Genomic DNA, 21701 nt, shown 5'->3' with positions numbered 1-21701 from the left:
TTTTGGTTCTTTGTTATTAGTGTAACATTTTTCTTCAAATAAACTTACTTTTAAAAAAATCTAACTTCTTCCTAAGAAATAATTTTCCTGAATTACATTTTAACATAAACAAAACATATTAAAAATTTTAAATGCCCATATGCCACCTAAATTCATCTCATGAACCAACAGTATTTGGAAAATCCTGACATAATAGGATAAATAAATATTTGGTAAATTAAAAAATAAATCTTAACTTATTTTTAACAGCTTGTTTAGAAACTTGAATACACACGATACAAATGGAAAATAATTACCTATTCATTAAGACTTTTCCCCAAATCATCAAGTCAACCATAATTTTTGTCTCCTGGCTTATATTTAATTTTATACTATCAAAGTCTCAGAGTTTACCTAATGACTGATACTAATGATTTGATATTAACTGAATAATATTTTGCACCTTTTCTTTCTTTCTTTTTTTTTTTTTTGAGGCTTGGCCTGTAAAGATATCCAAACTCTTGACCTTGGTGTTATAACACTGTGCTCTAACCTACTTTTTTATTGATTACTCACTTTACAAAATATGAGATTAAAAAAAGCAGAAAGTTGTTTAAAACTAGATTCTTCTAAGTAAAATTGATCAATTTACCCTTCGATGCACACCTGTAATGTGAGAAGTACTGTGTTAGTTTCTGAAAATGAAAAGATAAATAAGACTTAATCCTGAAATCAAATTGCTTAAAATTTCATGAGGAAACCAGGCAGTTAAACAAACATAATTCAGGGTGATAATTGTTATGAGAGGTATATGTCAGTGCCCCAGGAGGGCAAAGGAGTGAGTGACTAACAGTGCCTGAGGACAGCCAAGTTAACGTTTTAGTGGTGTCGAGAAGCAGCTAAGCTCCAGGGTCTGGAACCTTCATAGGCACTCAAGAATCATTTTTAAATTACATGAATAAGTGAATGAATAGAGTCTGTTGACCACTTGGATAAACAGGAAAAAATCAATCCAGGCTTAACCTGTCCAGTACACCAGGCAAATGAGTTTGAACTTCAGGATAAAGTGATATTAACCATGAGGAGACTTCAAAATATTCCCATTTAGTTTTAAATCATGAACACTGACACGTTTATTTAAGTAATATTTTTCATTTTCTAGTGTGATTTTTAAAAATGGGTCTTTATACAAGCTATTATTGGGTAAAATATAAGACTGGGTGGAAGATCTGTGACATGATGCCAGCTCTACCCGTAAGAGGCTGTCTTGGTCAAGCCACATCCTCTCTGGGCCTGAGTTGTTCTCAGCTTTGGAGTCATACAACTTTGGGATCTATTTGCAAAATATCTTCAGAGTCTAACCACTTCTTGACGTTGTCACTGCTACCATGTTGGTCCCAGACTCCATCGTTTTTTGCATGGATTATTGAAATAACCTCTTAACTTGATTCATTGCTTCCTTTCATTGTAACTAGTCTCAACTCAGCAGCCAAAGTACACTTGTGAAATAAAATTGGGTCATTCCTGTGCTCAAAATCTTCCAACAGCTTCCCGTATCATCCAGAGCAAAAACCATAGTACTTACCATGGCTACCACCTACCTACCTACCTCCCTAACCTTATCTCTCATCACTTTCTCCAGCCTTTATCTCATTCCAACCTCGGGGCCTCCTTAAAGGTGTTGTTTCTTGAAAAAGCACCTTCCACCCCAGGGACTTTGAACTTAATATTCTCTCTGCCTCGAATACCATTCTCCCTTTTACAAGTTTCACTAGAATGTCACTTCCTCAGTGAGGTCTTCCCTCACCACCTTATTTACAATTTCAATCCCCTACCAACATTTTCTCTTTTTTTGGTGGCTGGCTGGTATGGGGATCCAAACCCTTGACGTTAAAGACAAACAAACAAACAACCAAAAAAAACCACCACACTGTAACCAACTGAGCTCACATACCAGCCCTCTTACCAACACTTTCTAACCCCCTTTCCTGGTTTGTTTTTTCTCCACAGCACTAACCACTGTTTAACATACTATGTATTTTGTCTTCCTTGGTGTATCTATTGTCAATCTCCCCATAATAGAATGTTAGTGCCCCAAGGGCAGGGATTCTTTTGTCTGTTCTGTTGACTGATGTATCATAAGTGACTGGAAGAGTGTCTGGCACATAAATGCTCTCAATAAAATATTTAATGAATGACTAAAGTAGAATAGTTAATGAAAAGTAAGGAATTTGGATTAGACTTCCTTCTTGTTCTCTTCCACAGTTAAATAATAGCACATGTTGTCATATTGTCTAAAAGACCAAAAAATAGGAGCACATTAACTCATCATAATATAATTTCTATATCTAGTTAGATATTATGTAATACTTTTATGACTTATTTAACAATATGTATTAAAGGCCTCTTCTACCCTTCTGGGACTATCATTTAAAAATTAAGTACTCATTAAAGTAATGTTAGTACTAAATAACCTTTGAAAAAAATTTAGAACTATCCATTTTAAATGTAAAATGTTGATTTCTGTTTTTAATAAAGTTCACCAACAAGATGATGCTGCTAAAGCCACTGAAATAGAGCTATAGAGCTAGAAAATAACTTGAGATCATTTGGTTCACACCTTTTTGATAAAGCATGTGAATATCTAAGCTATTCAGAATCTACATATTTCTTAAGACAGAAACACATTTAGATATATCTATGAGAAGCATCATGAGAACTTTCAGATAATAGACCTATGCTTTAAATATTAATGAGAATTTTTGACCTCACATTGATTCTCTCTCCTTGTGCTTCAGCATCAATTATCACAGAACTGTTAGGTTTAACTTTTAGTTGATATAAAATTTGAATAAGAAACAGGTTGGTAGTCAATTGTACGTTATTTATGTTCAACAATGATACTCTGCTTTAAAACACCAATTCTGAAAGCAGCTTCACTTAAAATACTAAAATAAGAATAGATTGATGACATGTTGTCTACATTTATATTACAATTTTTAAAATATAAATAACAGCAAGAATGACATGATGACCCTATCCTTTAACTATAAGGAAAATCAAACTTTGTTCCCAAATGATTTGTGCATTTGCATCAACTCTTTTAATTTAAAATTAAAATTATTGAAACAGAAGTGACTGAATTTTTGAGGTAAACTAAATCCAATTGAATATTTTCAGCTGATTCACTAATTGTGTTGAGCATATAAATTACTTTATCCATATTCTCCACACTGTCATGGAAAAAGATTCAGGAATTTAGAATTAAAACAAACAAAACAACAACAACAAAAAAACCCCTGGGTTTGAGTCCCACTTCTGCCTCTTTAAATAATTACCTTTATTTTTCCAAGGTTAATTTTTTCACTATAAAATAGGAAAATGCTACCTATCACACAGAGTTGTTGCAAAACAAAATGCCTGTAAAATTATTTTGTGATCATAAATATAATATAAATATTAAGAACCATTACCATTATTACTTTCTATATCACCTCTATCAAGTTAGCTCCAAAAAGGAAAAGTAATGATTATGAAATATTAATGAAATAAAGAATTGTCATTTTTGCAAGCATAGGGAAAATATATTTGGGCTACTATGTAGTTTCTTCTCTTAGTCGTATATTTATTTACCCTCATTACATGTTGCTCATCTTTATACTGGTTATAAGAAGATTTGACAGTATTGGCTCTCAGCTACTATATTAATAGCTAACATTTATTGAGCTAAGCTCATTATATACCAACATTGTGGAAGAGCTTTATATGCATTAACCCATTTAATTCTCATGACAACCCTATGAGGTAAATACACTTGTATGCCCACATTACCAAGAAGGAAACTGAGACTGAGAAATTAAATACTTTGCCTAAGGTCACAGAGCTAGTAAGAGATGGAGACAGAATTTAAACCTTGGCAGTCTGACCAGATCCTGTACTCTTAACCATTACACCATGCCACAAGTTTTTCAGACAGTTGTCTGCAGATATTTTCTAAGGCGACTGATAAATCTTGCCTTTTTCTTACTCACTACTGCTAGTAGAAGATTTGTATGGTTACCCGTGTTCTTGACTGACTTGGGCAAGAACTTCCATTCAGGATGGGCAAACTGAGCCAAGGAAGTGACTTAGTACCTGAGTAAGTGTGTCTTTTCTGGCCAGGCATAACGTTGTTAAAGCCCATGAAAGATTCTGTAGGAAGACATCTTATCAATGATTCAAACATTTTAAATGCTATTTTTATAATATGTATTGGTTCTATAATATAGGATTTTAGAGTCGGAATATGATGATTATATTTTGGAATTCCTTACCCTTCTGAAGAGCATCTTTAGGTTTAATTACCCTTAAGGTCATAGCCAAAGACGTCTTACTAGCTTGATGCCTTCCAGCTACTTGGCGCTAAAGGAAAAACTGCTAGAAATCTTCATTGCTGCATTCTTCATATACAGCACTTATATTACTGGAAAGTTGTACAAATAAAGTACAGAGTAAATGCCTTATGAGTATAAGCTCTAGAGTCAGAACGAATCTCGAATTACTTCTTGAAAGATTTTAAACAAACTGCTTATATTAGTCTGTTTCTGTTGTTTATAACAAAATTCATGGAACTGGGTAATTTATAAGAAAACAAAATTTATTGTTTACAGTTTCTTAGACTGGGAAGTCCCAAGTCCAAGGAACACATCTGGTGGTGGTGACAGTGACCCCTCACATTGCAAGACGGTGGAAGCAAAGAGAGCAGAGACTAACCTCCTCATTCACGGTCTTTTCAAAGCCCTCAGAACCATTCCCCTGACCATCATTTTTAATACATTCATTATGGCACGGTCCATCAATCTAGTCACCCCTTCAAGGCCCCACCTTTCAATTACCATAATAGGGTTTCCCACCCTCCACAGTTACAGTGGGGATTAAGTCTGGGGGGACATTCAACCCAAGGCACGGCTTAAGCCCTTGTTTTCTTATCTGTAAACTAGAAGTGTTTTAGTTTATGGTAATTATTTTGCTCTTAGCACAAGTTGAACAAAGTGTAGTTTCTCATAAACACTATTTGTAGTTTTACTTATCTTCACCAACCCTATTATTTTTCTTCCACTACATAGAATTAGTCTCAGAAGTGGGAAAAAAATCACATCAAATTGGAAATAATTTGTCTGTGTTGGACATTCAGTTAATTGATCAAAGGAGTATTCCTTTCACCAGTGCAATATCCTTTTTGGGTAAATATAATATATATATATTAGAGGAAAGGGGAAGAGAAGAGATCTCCAAGTATCTAATAGCAGCATTAACCTTTTAAGCATAAAATCAAGATAAGGTAGTCATAAATGTTAAGGAACAAAATAAAGTCAAATGTATATGACTTTGCAATGCAGTACCATGCAGTAAATGAGTAAAAATAAAAAATGAAGAAAAATGTGTTAATGGTTCAAACAAAGTTAAACCTGTAACTTTCTATCAGAATATTTCATTTATAGTTCACATCTTCACTGCCAGGAATGTATGGAAAAGGATAAAAGCATTTTTAAAAAACTCAGGAGATGGCTTTGTTCATTACATTAGCATGTACTTACAGAAAACTAACTCTGAGGTAAGTTCGGGGGGCACAAAGTTGTATAAAACATCACCTTGACCATACTTTCTAGTCCAGTGGTGTCCAATCTGGTGACTTCGAGTTGAGCTGAACTGAGCCTAGGAAGCGTGGGGTTAAAGGGAATAAAACTACCAGAAGAAGAGGAACTAGGAAGCAAGGTAGCTGGAAACCATTTGCAAGAAAGCAGGTCAAGTACAAGTCCAGGGACCATAAGGAAGAGGAGTCAGCACAATACACATAAAAAGCCATAATTTGGAGCAGAACTTCGTGGAATGCTGACAAGAGCCCGTGGGACCCCAGTGGGCTGGTTTGAACATTGGGAAAGTAGATCTTTCTAGATTTACTATATCCTAACTGCAATGAACTGAATGTTTGTGCCTCCCTTCCCCCAAATTCATATGTTGAAATTGTAACCCCCGATATGATAGTATTAGCAGGTGGGACCTTTAAGAGGTAATTAGGACATGAGGGTAGAGCCCTCATGAATAGGACTAGTACCCTTATAAAAGGGACCCTAGAGAGCGCTGCTCTCCTTCTGCCGTATACAAGAAGAGGGCAGTCTGCAACCAGGAAGAGGGAGCTCGTGAGAACCTGACTATGCTGGCACCCTGATCTGAAACTGTCAGCCTCCAGAACTGTGAGAAATAAATTTAAGTTGTTTGTAAGACACCCAGTCCATGGTACTTTGTTATAGGAGCCTAAACTGACTAATACAACAATTTATCATGAATATTTTCCAGCTGTGAATAATCAGTGATATTTGGAACAGAATTCATCCCTGGACAGGGAGGCTTCCCTTGCTGCCTCGCATTATGTAGCATACATTGTACATTCTAAATGTAACCTGGAAACAGCTGTCTTGCCATCTAACTGATTTTAATAATCAGGAAGATGTCTTATAGGCAATAAAAATGATCTCCTAAGCAATGTGCAGAAGAGTCAGAATCAGCTATAACTTTGCCAATGCTATTAATATATCAAAGAAAAAAAAATGGGTCTCTGGGAAGGAGTTGGGAATATTTGCTATGGAATAGAGAGGCACAAGGATGAGAAGACCTGGCCCATTGACTCTCTTCAATTTCTGTGGCTGGGATATATATCTATTATGAAGATGGAAACACTAGATGTTCATAAACTAATGCCATTAAACACTTGAATGTACAATGAAGTCCCCATGCTCTAACTCCATGTTCACCAAAATATATCAGATTATATCCTGACTTCCCTTATACTTTGACTGTAAGAAGAAAAATGCACTGGTCATGTATAAATAATAATGCTGGCTCAGGAGAACATTGTAGTTTGAATTGGAAACCCAATCATTGTCTTTCTTGTTTAATATGCATCTGACTCAGAGAGATGGTTTCATTCTGATGTACCAACAAATGAAGTTTCTGAGCTTGCAAAATTGAGGAACAGACCCTGAGCTGTGGAAATCACCAAAGAAAATCATAACTAATTATTACCCACTGAATTCAAGAGATCCAGGCATTGTTTTTTTAAAAGTAAATTGTACTGTTTGTTATTTATTATAAAAGTAATACATGTAGAATTGTTTAGATATAAATAAACAAAAACCCCAAATTTAAAACTGCCTATTGTAATAATTAACAATTACTTACTCTTTTAAGTGCTAGCACTTATTTCTCAAAACAATACAGTAAGTTTGGAATTACTATTACCCCCATCTGGTAGATGAAAAAACTAAGGCTGAAAGGTTAAGTACATGCTAAAACTCCCGCAGCTGGTAAATGGCAGAGTGCACTTACCCATACCATACTGATCCCATTATTCTTTCTCATTCAGTCTTTTCCCTATAATTAGGTAAATTATTTTCCTTGCAAAAATGTGATTATACTATACATACTTTTTTGTAATGAGCCATTCTTTTCCCCACACACAATAAATCATGAGGGTCTTTGCAAAGCAAGATCTAGCCATGAGATATGCTCATCGAGCTACCAAAGTATCACTGCTTCTATGCCCTTTCAGTTGACAAAACTAGGATAAAACATTTTTTTTAATCAGGATTTTGTAGTGATAATCTCCAGTTCAAATTCAGTAACACAGAGTTCTCCCTCATAGTTCTCTAATCTCTCTCTCTCTCTCTCTATATATATATGTTTTATCTCCCTCTCCAAGTGAGAAACTTAGTACCACAAAACATCAATTTATTACTCATTTGCTCTATATTACAATACACATAAAATAGTTTCAGAATGAATACACCAGCACCACTATTAAGGACACATCTACCATGTAAAGTTCAAGACTTCTCTGCAATTTTCTTTTTCTTAGAACATAACGGCTAAGTCGTCAAAGTACTGTGTTCAAATGTTACCTGTGTTAATGTTTTTTGTATATGTGTGGTTATGTTTTAATATACCATTGAGTTCCTTGGTTTCTGTTTACACTCAAAAATTTTTTTTGTATTTTTAATGTTATTTTGCATATAAACTATGGCAATGTAAATTAAAGAGTGAGAATTTCTGTAGGGTTCACAAATTAGCTTGTTAATGCCATTACATTCAAACTTTAAGGTTTACTTTCTCTATCATTTATTATCAAATTTTATTATTTTAATATTTTTAAACAGTTTAAAACACAAAGCTATATAAAAATGCATACTCAGGGATGTCTAACTCACATGTGCTTCATTCCCATCCTTCTCCTATTGGCTTCTCCTTCACGTGTTCCTTTTTGGGGAAAGAAAAGTAAGTGTGTGCGTGTGCGTGTGCGTGTGCGTGTGCGTGTGCGTGTGCATGCGTGCGTGTGCGCGCGCGCGTGCGCACATACGTACAGCTCATGAGGTATGTGGAAACTTGGGCTTCATTTATAAATGAATGCATTACATTTCAGAGCAAATAAAAAAAAATTCACAAAACTAAGATGCTTGATAAACAAAGCATGTGCCAAAAGAAATATACAGATTTTGAAGTGATATTTACAGGACTGAAGATGAAAATAAAATTATTTCACTCTCTTCCTGAAGTTTGTGTCCTCTTTGTTTTATGTCATGTCCTCGTCTGCAACCCTTCACAACCATTAATTACATTTAATACTTATAGCCCTAAAATAATCATGAAAATAGAACTGTAAACATTTAGATTAGGAATTATACTAGAAACTTGTCCAAAGCAAAAAGCTGTTTTTCAAAAGTAGTTGTGAATTATTTTGTCATGTACGAGCCTTCCTAAAAAAGCTGTACTATAACTCATTTAGGAACTAGAACATTATGAAATTATTTAAATGCTTTTACTAAGGTTTCTTAAATTACATTTCTGGTAACCAGAATGTTAATTTTGGACAGGAGTTTATTTATGGAATTCAGTCCTCTCTCTTAACTATTCATGTTGAATAGTTTCTGGTATCAGAATACTATCGAGTCTAGCTTTGTGTTGCTTACATTGTAGGAACTGACCAAATCAAGAAATAATATTAAGAATAAGATATTGTTATGAATAAACAAATATATTGGTCTCTGCCAAGTCAAAAATTTAAGACTATAGTATCCTAACTGCTGAGTTTCTTCTTGATTACTTGAAGAAAATGTATTAGTTTGCTAGTACCATAACAAAGTACTACAAATCATGTGACTTAGATAACAGAAATTTATTGTCTTAGTTCTGTGGGCCAGAGGTCCAAGATGAAGATGTTGGCAAGGATGGTTCCTTCTACGGGCAGTGCAGAGAATCTATTCCATGTCTCTTCCTAGCTTCTGGTGGTTTGCTGGCAGTCCTTGATGTTTCCTGGCTTAATGAAGCATCATCCCAACACCTCTGCCTTCATCTTCAGATGGCATCTTCCTAGTGTCCATGTCTCTGCGTACAAATTTTCTGTTTTTATAAGGACACCAGTCCTATTGGATCAGGGTCCACCCTAATGAACTCATCTTAATTTGATCATCTGCAAAGATGCTATTTCCAAATAAGATCTCATTCTGAGGGGTTAGGATTTCAGCATGAGAATTTTTGATATATACAGTTCAACTCATAACACCTAATAAATAAGCTAAAAGTGACATGTTTTCTATTATAATTTTTGGATAATTTTGCAATGTTTGAACATGGAATACTCAATGCTTTCATTTTAGGACATGAGAGCGAGAGAGAGAGCATGTAATATTGTTTTTAGACATTTCCAGAACTCAGAGTCTCCTATTAAAGAAACTGATTATTATTCATATATACATATTGATTATTATTGACAGGTTATTTTGCATATTTAGTTCACTATGTCAACCAGATAGAAATACAGACTTTATACCTAATATTGTATTAGGAACTATTGAAAAGCAATCAAGCAAACAACAAAACAACTAGATAAAAGTTTCTCTGACCACAAGGACAATGTATTAGGGAGATATGAGTGGTAATAACAAATATTCAAGAGCTAAATTTTGTCAAGGACTAGAAATATTGCAGAAGCTCAGAAACAGGAATTATAAATAAGGCTTGTTAATGTACAAATGCTCTAAAAAAAATCAATAAGAAAATGAGAAACATTCTAGTAAACAGGGTCCACCAACAGGGGATTAAGTTGTACTATGTCCTTACCTAAGAATATTTTGCCATTATTATAGTAAGATCAGATGTGCCTGTGCTGAAATAATAAGAAATTATTAATGGCTGATAACTTTAAGAACTGGATCTAGGAAATGAGAAATAAAAGGATACTAGAATGGAAGGAGAATTTTACATTTTGTTTTATATTTTTCTGTGCTGTTTATGATTTTGTAAATATGTATTTTACTTTTCATCATTTTTTTCAGTTGAGGGTGAGCTCATTTGCACAGAATTGAGTTAATCACAGTCTTCTGTTCATGATACATTATTATCATTAGACTACAGCCTCTCTGTTATTTTGTTTATATATTCACTTCTATCCTCATATCCCTGCTTTATTCCTTTTGCCTCTCTGTAAGCCATCATTATATCCTGTTTAACATCCATCCTTTTGTTTATACATGACCTTACCAAACATGTATTGTTTCATGTGCATAATTTTAAACTTATGTCAATTGTATTGTCAAATCTCATTTTGTAGCTTACATTATTCACTAAATACCGTGTTTTTGAGAGCATCCGTGTTGCTCTGTGATACATCTAATCTGTTCCTTCTGTGTTCTCCAAATAAGTCCATGGTGTTCACCATCATGATTCACCTGTCCACTCTCCCAGAGGACACTCAGGTTGCTTCCACAAGTAACACTATAATGAACAACCTTGTATAAGTTTCTTTATTGATCTACGTAAGAATTTATTTGCAATAAGCACCAAAATAGAAAAGCTAGGTTATGGTTTATATGTAAACTTAATTTGCCCAAGTGGGCAACGACTCTCCCAAATGGCTGTACCCATTCACGTGCCCACCGTCAGCACACAAGGGTCCCATGTCCCCATGTCCCTGCCCACACATGGCCTGGTCCAGCTTTATAATATTGTCTAGTTTCGTGGGTATAAAGTGATATCTCCTTTTTTAAAACTTGAATTACCTTGGTAACTTTTATAAAGTTTAATGAGAAAATGCCTTCTCTATCAAAATCTATTCCCTTTCACCTTGCTAAGACCTCTTTTAGCAATACATGTTTTCAACTTAAACTTGTATAGTTTCTCTACAACCTCAAACTCATATTTCAAAACAATCTAAAAAGTTAATGGATTATTAGTGCTGAGAAGAATCTTGGTGATCTAGCACAATACTCTCATTCTACACACAAGGAGACTGAGGCCCAGAGAAAATAAATGACTCACCTAATGTTGAAGGAATTGTAGGGGCTTAACCAGAACTGATAAGCAGCAAGGTGCAGGGTGAAAGAGGAAGAGCTCTGGAGACAGAAAAAGAAAAATAACAGGTGGCTGCGATACTTGTGTAGGGCTTCTCAGGGGGACATAAAACTGAAACTACCGTTTGAACGATGCACAAGAAGGAGGGGAAATGTTCCGGAGACAGAAAGCAACCTGAACAAAGCCATTATCATGAGGAACATGTATGCTATGTTTTGGGCATGACATAGAGCAATAAGAATGTATGGCTGCAATAGTAAAATGGGACTGGGGCTTGGAGAGTCTGGAGAATCTAGCCAGGACTGGCTACTAATTTGCAGGGCTCAGTGCAAGCTGAAAACACAGGGCCACCTGTTCAAACATTAAGATTTACAATGTGACGACAGCAAAAGGATTAAACAAATGCACAGCTTTGTGCAACTCCACAGGCTGCACATCCATGAAGCCCACCCTGAGTCTAGCAAAGTTTAGAAAATGTGGTTGGAATTAGGATTCACTGAGGTTTGGAAGCTAACGAGTAATATAATGAAAGCAATGTTTTTTGGGTTTTTTTGAAAAATAGACCTCTCTGGAGAGTAATTCTGCAATATGGATCAAAATTTAAAGTGCACTTGCCTTTTGACTTGGCAATTGCACTTCTAGGAATTTATCCTGCAGACGTTCTCATACACGAGCAAAATGGCATTTGTTCAAGGTATTCACTGCAGCATTGTTTCTGCTAGCAAAAGATCAGCAACAGCCTAAATGTCCTCTTCTAAGGAAATGGTTCAGGCAATTATAGCAACTCCATGCAATGAACTTTCTCACTGTCTTCGTGCATCTTAAAGTTACAGCTGATTCTTCACTCCCGTGTCTTGGTTCTTATCCTTAGGAAACTAGGCTTTGGGGCACTACATGTGACTGTGAGATGCAATAAATAATGTTTTAATTCCTAGTCCATAAGGGGCAGTTAAAAATGAACATAGAGCCATTAAAAAGAAAGAGGTAGTTCTATGTGTACTTAGAAGGAAAAGTTGCCAAGATGGATTTTTCTGGGGGAAAAAAAGGTTATGAGCACAACAATGTATATAGTATATACCATTTGTACTAAAAGATAAAATGCAATATTTGTATCTACACAGAATATCAGGAGAAGAGACTGATGACAATACTTGCCTCTAGGAAAAGAAACCCAGAACTGGGGTGGGGTAGGATGAAGACGTACTTTTCAATGTATACTATTTTATACTTTTTGAATTTTGCAACATATGCATGGGTTACTTATGAAAAAAGGTATTTTAAAAGACTGAATGAATTGGGAAGGAGAAAATAGAATCCTTGGGAAGGCTGGTGAAAGCCACTTCTGCCAAAAGATGTGGGTGGGCAAGTGTCACAGCTGAAGAGTATTTGAATGAATCCTGCACTCAGAGATCTGTATCAAGAGAAAAGAATTCACATCCACATTTTCTCCACCTCCAGAATTCTGTGTGGATTTGAAATTAACCCGAATTTGAACCAACAATAAAGGAATGATTGAATTTTCAAAAATTCAGAAAGGAAAAAAGGGAGGGAGAAAGGGAAGGAGTAGAGGAGAGAAGGGAGAAAACTCAACTGGTAGCAGCATGCAGGATGGCAAGGCAATAGAGGTTTACCAGTTAGCACAGGAAGTGATCTGATAATTGTCTACACCAGGTAGGAGAAATTGTCATGAGGAGGAAGAGCAGATTCAATGCCATTTTAAAAGGGGAAAATCAGACTTGCTGGCTAATTGGACATGCTTGAGGACTAGGAATGAGTATATCGTGAGCAGGATGATTTTTCAGTGACAGCTATCCAGGAAAAATTGCCGCATTCTCAACATCTGCATGCGTCTGAGAATTACACCTGGATTCTTCATTTCCATGCCTAGATTTTAATCCTTAGGAAAGTAGGCCTTAGGGTACTACTTGTGATTCTAAAATGGAATAAGTAATGATTTAATTCTCAGCCAGTAAAGGGCAATCCAAATGACTGGCTCCACCATTTCCCCAGGGCTAGTTTGTAACCTGGGACAGAAATAAGCTGTGTGTATTAAATCAATACAATCACTCGCAAGTTAAAAAAAAAAAAAAAAAAAAAAGGCATTGCTTTGGTGACTATATTATATGAACTGTTTCTGTTTCTTTATGGCATACTTTCTTCAGGTGATATAAGTCTGGCCACATTTCCATAGTGAATTAACACCAGCCAGGGACTGGGTGCCTTGAACAAGTGTTGCAAGGTGCTATGATGCAATTTATAAGCATCAGCCTGTCCCACTGGGGGGTCACAATGGCCAGGGTTGCCTAAGAAAGATAATGTGCAACATTTTATGGCACTCCTGTGATTTCTTCCTCTCTGCCCACCTCAGTGATGGCTGCTCAGCAGAGCAGACGAGGAAAAGTGTTTAGTGTGTGCCACTCAGAAGGCACTGTTGACCCTCCTGAGATCTCTTCATGCTTGACCACACCAATAACAAAATCATGCCTGTTACAGCATTTGTGATGTGAAATAGGATTGACACAAAGTGTATCAATGACGCACAACAATGCATGTATTTGTTATGCTGTGTTCTTCACCTGCTTCTTCACATCTGGCTCCCCAACTATTGCCACTCACTAAAATGGAGTTTCTGAAGTGATATGGATTGAATTGTGCCCCCCACATTTTATGTATTAGATGCTTGGATGCCCATGCCCATTGTAACTGCTGAGGGTGGGAAGTCCTATTACGGTAATTGAAAAGTGGGGCCTTGAAGAGGTGATTAGATTCTGAGGACCATGTCTAATAAATGTATTAATAATGGTGGTTCTGAGGACTTTAAAAGGAGAACATGAGTCTCTCTCACTCTCTCTCTATTTCTATCTCTCTCTCTCTCTGCTCCTGCCCTTCTGGCAATGTGATACCTTGCATTGGCACCAAAGAAGACCCTCACCAGATGTGTTCCCTGGACTTTGGACTTCCCAGCCTCCAAAACTATAAGCAACAAATTTCATTTTCTTACAAATTACCCAGTTCCAGGTATTTTGTTATAAGCCACAGAAACAGACTAATATAGAAAATTGGTACCAGAGAAGCAGGGTGTTGCTTATAACAAGTACTTGAAAATGTGGAAGCAACTTTGGAATTGGGTGTTGAGGAGAGTCTGGAAGAATCTGAGGGAGCAGGTTTAAAAAAGCCTCACTGCTGGCGGGGGTTTAGAAGATAAGAAAACAAGGGAAAATTTGGAATGTTTTAGAGATGGTTAAGTGGTGGTAACCAGAATGCTGTTAGAAATATGGACAGTTAAGACCTAAGGAGGTCTCAGATAGAAATAAGAAGGAGTTTTTTTGAAGGAGTTCAAAGATCAAAGGGTGGTCTTTGACCCAGTTTCAAAATAACTCTGAACTATTCCTTGCCGTGAACTTGCAAGGAACTTGGCTGCATTCTGTTCATTCCCAAAAGTTTTATGAAATGTTGAACTTCAAGGTACCGAACTAGGATATTTGGTGGAAGAAATTTCTAAGCAGCAAAGCATTAAGGAAGCCGCATAGCTTCTTGCTACAGCCTATGCTGAGTTATGGCAAAAAAGGCATAAGGTAGAGCCAGAATTTATAATTCAAAAGGAAGAAGAGGGGAAAAAATTGGAAAACTTTCAGTCTGGCTGCAAAAGCAAGAACATGAAGAACACAAAAGCAAGGGTATAGTCCAGTGACCTTTTGCTAAGGAGATTAGTACAGAAGAAAGGGATTATAAAGAGAAGAGAAAAAAAGACCTTGAAGCATTTCAGAGGCTGCCTCTTCCATTACAGGCCCAGAGGCCTAGGGAGACAGAATGGTCTTGGGGAATAGACCTGAGGTGCTCTCCACAGGCTCACTGCACAGGGACGCCTTGGGAAGCTGCTTCCTGCACTAGCACGTTAGCTGCTTTGGCTGGTCCAGTAGTAGCTAAATTGGCACCAGGTATGGCTGGACCCACAGCTTTGGAAAACACAAGCCGAAAGGCTTGGCAGTGTCTACATGTTGTTAACTTGTTAGGGTCACAGAGTGGCAGAGTTGTGAAGGCTTGAGAGCCTCCACCCTGATTTTGAAGGATGTGTGGAAAAGCCTGTGGCCCAGGAGAAGATCTTTCACAGGGGCGGATTCTCCACATAGAGTCTTCACTAGAGCAATGTCAAGAGGAAATGTGGAGTGGGAGTAGCAGCAGAAAAACCCCACCAAGGCCATGACTGGGGGAGCTGCGGGAGTCGGACTTCCATGGAGACCCAAGACATGTGGAGCTACCAGCATGTACTGCCAGCCTACGAGAGCTGAAGCTTGGCCTAAGACCAGGAAAGCCATAGTCTGAGGACTTGGAGACACAATCCCTGCATCAGCATGCAAAGGATGTCAAACACAGAGTTGACTCACCAGCTGTAAGATTTTATGCCTGCCCTGCTGGGTTTTGAACTTGTTTGGGACCTGTTACCTCTTTCTTTTGGCCTATTTTTTCCTTTTGAATGAGAATACATACCCTATGCTTGTTCCACCATTTTATCTTGGCAGTAGATAACTTGTTTTGATTTTACAGATGGGACCTTGGGACTTTGGATTTTAGAGTTGAAACAAGTTAAGACTCTGGGGATGGAATGAAAGTATTTACCTGTGAGAAGGACATAAACTTTGGTGGCCAGGGGTGAAATGTAGTAGACTGAATTGTGTTCCCCAAGTTTTATTGGAAATTTGGTCCCCATTGTAACTGTTGAGGGTGAGAAATCCTATTATACTAATTGAAAGATGAGGCCTTGAAGAGGTGATTAGATTCTAAGGACCATGCCTAGTTGATGGATTAATAATGGTGGCTTTAAAAGAAGAGCGCATGAAAGTCTCTCTCTCTCTCTCTCTCTGCTTCTGCCTTTCTTGTAATGTGATACCCTGCATCAGTGCCAAAGAAGACCCTCACTAGATGTGTTCCCTGGACTTTGGACTTCCCAGCCTCTGAAACTGTAAGCAATAAATGTCATTTTATTTATAAAATATCCAGTTCCAGGTATTTTGTTATCAGCAACAGACACAGACTAATACACCAGAATGTTTTCAGCACTCTTCCCTCTGTGTGATTTCCTCCACTTCTACATTCTTACCTTTCATTTCTGCAGTTGACTCCCAAATCCACTCTATAGTCTTAATTTCTACAGACCTAGATGCCAACTGCCTAGCAGGCATCTCCCCCTACCAATCTCAAAGTCAGTATTTCCAAAACTGAACACTTTTCTCCTTTTCTGGACTTCCAATTTTTTCCTGACCTTTCTACATTACACTACCATCCTTGCAGTTACTTAAGCTAGATTCCTAGATTCATTTCTTTTTCTACTTCTGCCTTACTCATGCCCAAGCCTTCACCCTGGTTCAGGACCTCATTGCCTATCCACTCCCATTATAACCACCTTCTGAGTGAATTTCCCTGTTTTTAGTTTCTCTTATTTTTACTCCTCTGGCACATTGTAGCCAAAATATCCCTTCAAATGGTCTGATCCTTCCCTTGCTACAGAATTAACTTTATTCCAACAAGCTAGGGATGTGTCCTAAAAACTTTTCTCATGGTTTTTATTGTCTCTTTGAAGTTTTATCACTAACAAATTTTCCTAAACTTTTCTTAAACTTTGATATTTTCAGCCTATATCATATTCTAGGGTAATGAGTTCTCTAATTTTACCATTTTGGGTAAAATAATTTCTCAATTTGTGTTGTTTAGATGGTAGCAATAAAAATACGACTTGAACTAACTTTAAAAGCAATTCATTGTCTAAGGACAACTTACTGACTCATATAAACACAAAATCCAGAATTCGCTCTAGTCAGGCATGACTGCTTCTAGGGGCTCATTAGGGACATGTTTGTCTCTCTCTTCTGGACAAGCAAGATGGCCACCAGCAATCCCAGCTATACATTCAACCTGTTTGACCACTCCAGCAGAAAGATGGTCTTTACTTACAGTTCTGGCAAGAAAGTTTTGGCAAGAACTCTGATTGTCCCTGCAATGGTCATACACCATCTCTAAATTAAGTACAGTGGCGAGAGAAAATGACTTGACTTAACTTGACTAGGGTTGTCTCGTATACCTGCCACTGTGACAGAGAAACAGAGACAAAGGGACCCGTTAGCCTCATCAATTTCAAGGTGTTGATTCTCTACAGAATAGAAGGTTGCTTGCACCGGGAAGAATTGGAGTGGCTGGCTGGAGACACACACACACACACACACACACACACACACACACACACACACACACACACACACACACACACACACACACACACACACACACACACACACACACACACACACACAAAGAGAGGGAGAGACAACTTTTGGCTGCATGTACCAAAATGCCCAACTTTTAAAGGGTTTAAACAATAAAGACCTTTAATTAGTTTGCCCAACCAAAAGTTTGAATGGAGAAAATCCCACGATGGTGCAGTGCCTCTTTCTATCACTCTGCTGGGTCATCCTCAGTCTCCCTTCAAGTCACAGGATGCTTAAGGCAGCTTCAGACATTATACCCTTGTTTCACAGTGTTGCAAGGAGGAAAGGAAGGGCAAAAGAGACCTTCACGCCATCTTTCCCAGAAGCCCCTAGCTGTCTATACTTCCCTCTTATTGCAGGAACTCAGTCACAAACCTACCCCTGATCACTCTTTGGGAAGAAAAATATGATAACTGGCTTAGTGCACCACATCTGTTCTTGAGGACACCCTGAGCTCGATGGACTTTTAGCAGGAAAGAGAATCAAATGGCCTTTATGTAGGCCACTATTAATGTTTGCCAGAAGACTGTATTTTAATTTGGTTCCTTTCACCTGTTTTAAACTTTTGTTGGTGTTTTTTGTGTTCTAATGTTCTTTCAGGGTGTTTTTTATTTTTAATCATAGCATTTCAGAACTCTAAAGGAACTTAGCTCATTTAGTTCAGGGCTTTTCAAAGTTTTTTTGTTTTCATTTTTTTCATTTTTATTTCAGACTTATGACGTAACAAATAAATGCAAATAAATAGGGAGTTTAAAAATAAGCTGGTGAAATTGATGTGGCAGGGCAAAGAAGGTGGGACCCCCCTGGCCAAGGTCCCTGAGGCACCTCTGGAAAGATCCCTTCAGAATGGATTTTTAAAACCACATTTCTCCTCCATTTCTCTCATTTTAAAGAAAAAACTAAGGTTTGAAGAAATAAAGTGATTTGAACTTGTTCTTCCACAGATTACTTAGGATTGTAGTCTAGATCTTCTGATTCCCTAATCCTTTCATATCTTTCATGTCTTTACAATTCTGTAATTTATTTTTCTTCATATTTTGCTCTTTACCCACACACTAAAAAGTCCCTAAGAATAAATCTTAGTATAGAAATCCGTACATTATTTCGAGAGCCTTTTACGATCTTTCTCTAACTCCACTCTACAATTCTTGACATATAATGTCCTGAGCTACATGCAGAATTTCTGGCACAAATACACTGTGATTTATTCTGCTGTAGGCAGAATGGGGCAGCAGTTAAGCACCGAGACATTGAACTTATGTTCCAATCTTGCTTCTAAGAGCCTGTTTCCTCATTTGCTAAGTTGAGGTAATTAAAATACCTACCTCACTGGGTTGATGCTCACGTGTAATGTACGTACATAGCCTGGCATATAGTAAGTGCTATGTGTTAGCTGTTACTTTCTCATATTTCTTTCCAAAATCCTTGGCCAGTCAAAGATTCTGGAAATTGTTAGGAATTTCCTTTCCAGAGGTAAAGGGCCAATGATGCCTAAATCCACAGCATTATATCTTACATTTAGAGTCATTTCCATAAATTCAATTCCCTTACTTTACTTTCTCCCCTCATGTATCTTTGTTTTACCATTAGTAATTTCACTTTCCATGGCTACTAAGGGGAAAGGCTCAGGCTCATACTACTAGCATTGAAAGGGGTCCCAAGATCAAAGCATCCACAAATGAAGGAAGGGGCAGTTGAGAGATTATGGGTCCCTTGGCTAGAATCACCAATGGTTTACAGTTCCCTGTGCATTTCAGGTAGTTCGGATTTAGTGGTATAATCTTGACCCCTGTTCCCTCGTCCCTACTCCCCAATCCCTAAAAAAATTTCGTCAAGTATTTGTCTGAATTGTTAAAATGATAGAAGGAAAAATACAAGAAAAAAGGAGGGTGTTGCTATACATTAACTAAACGTCTGAAGATTGGCCAAATGATTGTGTAATCCTGTACAGGCACAAAATCTTCATTTGGACCCTTCAAGGACAGTTCAGAAGAATCTACTCATAAAGTTCAATAGAAACTAGTATAATGAGAATTTTTACAAATCTTAACGTTTTCCCAACATTTCATGATGATTTACTTAATTAAAAATTCCACTGCTTTTTCTAATTTTTAATACATAAATAATGTACAACTACTAACAGGGACTATTGCACACTGATTATATCTTCTAGTTAATAATAGAAAAGCTGGATTACCGTGAGCATTGGTGGTTCAGTGGTAGAATTCTCGCCTGCCACGCGGGAGGCCCGGGTTCGATTCCCGGCCAATGCAGTTTTAGGCTTTTGTTCCTCTTAAAAAGCGAATTAAGAGTGGGAAAGATCAATAACGTCCTTTAAACGTTTCGCCTTATGCAAATGAAGCATGAATCGAACCACTTTTTCTTTTCACTTTCAGTTCGAACAACCGAAAGGGCTGTTTCTCTGCACTTCGCTTATTTTTTCCGGCTTTTCTTTTATTCTTTGGCGCCCTAGATGTGAGCAAAACGTATGTACAGGTGATAGAAAGACTGGAAAGAAAATGCAGCGGCTGGTTGGAGATGCCGGGGATTGAACCCGGGACCTCACACATGCGAAGCGCGCGCTCTACCACTGAGCTACATCCCCCAGCCGACAGCGCCGTTTCTGGTGTAGGTACTCATTCACTCTAGATAGCTATATTCATTTTAGTAAGATTTTCAAGAGTTTATTCTGGTGGGTACACCTGAAGTATATTTCTTCCCTTCCCATTCCCCTCTTAAGCGCTTTCACGGTGCAGCGGGACCCTGCGCAGCAAGCAGCCGGCGTTCTGGGACGCAGACAGGTCCGCTCCCGAGCACTCCCGCCCGGCGGAGCGCGGGGAGGACTGGACGGGCGCCCTGAGCCGCCAGAGGGGCGGATTTAGCGGCTCCGAGTCCCGCCGGCTCCGATTCCTCCCCGGGCTTTCCGGGCAGCCGCCGGAGATCCCTGGGGGCGCGGTGGGTCCGGCGTCGGGCTTTACCGTGAAGAGGAACCCCGGCCCGGAGCGGGCGCCCAGCACGCGGGATGTGCCACAAGCGTCGCCCCTGGTGCCCAACAGGCGTGTTCCTGAGGTAGATAGGTGGGCACCTTGTTTGCAAGATTTACGAAAACCTTATGGATGTACCTGAACGCGTCCCCCACCCCGTCCATCACCCCCGAAAAAAGTCTGCATCTCAGGAAAGCGATGTGTTCACGTCAAATCCCCATAATCTGGGTTATGTAGGGGTTATGGCCAACTCTTGCAGATGAAAATGATTCCAGAATTTACTCTTCATTTGCATGGGGCTCAAACTGGAAGATGATACCACCACCTGCTTTGTAGGTTAAGCATATATAAATGATGATAAAATTGGGGGCAAGCACTTGCTTGTGAGGAAAATGGAGACAGGCTGGTCAGGCTCCCTCACCTCATATCCAGCTGAACATGACTCAGCATGTCTGTTGTAAATACCTTATGTAAGAGTGGTATAACTGCACATGTGCACCCATGTATTTCTTGGCTATCTGCCACTATTGTGTGCCCTTATATAAAAAGACAACAGCTCTGATCCACTGGCTGGCTGAGCTAGCATCTGAATAAAGCATGTAAACCTTGCCAAGGAAGGGCTCCCAGAATCTTTTTCCAACTACCTAGCTCACAACCTGCACAGGATAGGTGTGAAGGGCCTGTGACACAGCCTGACAATTGGTGTCATCAGCAGGATTCCAAGCAGGTAAGGGGGCCACCAGCCCCTTGAGAGTGGGAGGAAATGTGGCCACCCTTGAGTATGTGGTACCAGCCACTTTCCTGTTGACCTGGGCCCCACTGGAAACATGGGATCAAGTGGATGGGTCTCCTGTGAGCATAGAGAAAGCTCTCCAGGTGCTGGGCTCTACGGTAGCAGATGAGGCTTCCTGGCAAGCAGCTGGCAGGATGGGCTGGCTATTGCTCACTGTACTGTGAACCAACATGGACCAGGCACTTCATGAAGCAGCACAGCTTCAAGATTTGAAACAAAAAGCAGACATGCTGGAAGTGTGGGTACATGCTCTGGAGGCTGGAGTACAGCAACAGGTCACCCCTGCTTCAGACACTGGAGATG

At 38.4% G+C, this 21701-nt stretch overlaps 1 long non-coding RNA gene and 2 other non-coding genes across 3 annotated transcripts; 1 reads left to right on the top strand and 2 right to left on the bottom strand.

Moving 5' to 3' along the window:
- Positions 1-9168: 9168 nt before the first annotated feature.
- LOC134363944 (uncharacterized) lies at positions 9169-11523 on the bottom strand. Its single transcript, XR_010021788.1, has 4 exons — positions 11329-11523; positions 10643-10785; positions 10132-10177; positions 9169-9396 (listed from the first exon to the last, which is right to left on the bottom strand). It is a non-coding gene; the product is annotated as an uncharacterized LOC134363944 (long non-coding RNA).
- An 8300-nt stretch (positions 11524-19823) lies between these two features.
- TRNAG-GCC (transfer RNA glycine (anticodon GCC)) lies at positions 19824-19894 on the top strand. Its single transcript has one exon. It is a non-coding gene; the product is annotated as a tRNA-Gly (tRNA).
- Positions 19895-20154: 260 nt separating this feature from the next.
- On the bottom strand, positions 20155-20226 carry TRNAA-CGC (transfer RNA alanine (anticodon CGC)). Its single transcript has one exon. It is a non-coding gene; the product is annotated as a tRNA-Ala (tRNA).
- Positions 20227-21701: the final 1475 nt, after the last annotated feature.

Source organism: Cynocephalus volans, chromosome 1 (assembly GCF_027409185.1).
Source record: "Cynocephalus volans isolate mCynVol1 chromosome 1, mCynVol1.pri, whole genome shotgun sequence".
NCBI classification, from domain to species: Eukaryota; Metazoa; Chordata; class Mammalia; order Dermoptera; family Cynocephalidae; genus Cynocephalus; species Cynocephalus volans.
The sequence above is the reverse complement of the archived record's forward strand: the minus strand, read 5'-3'. Positions and strand labels throughout refer to the sequence as shown.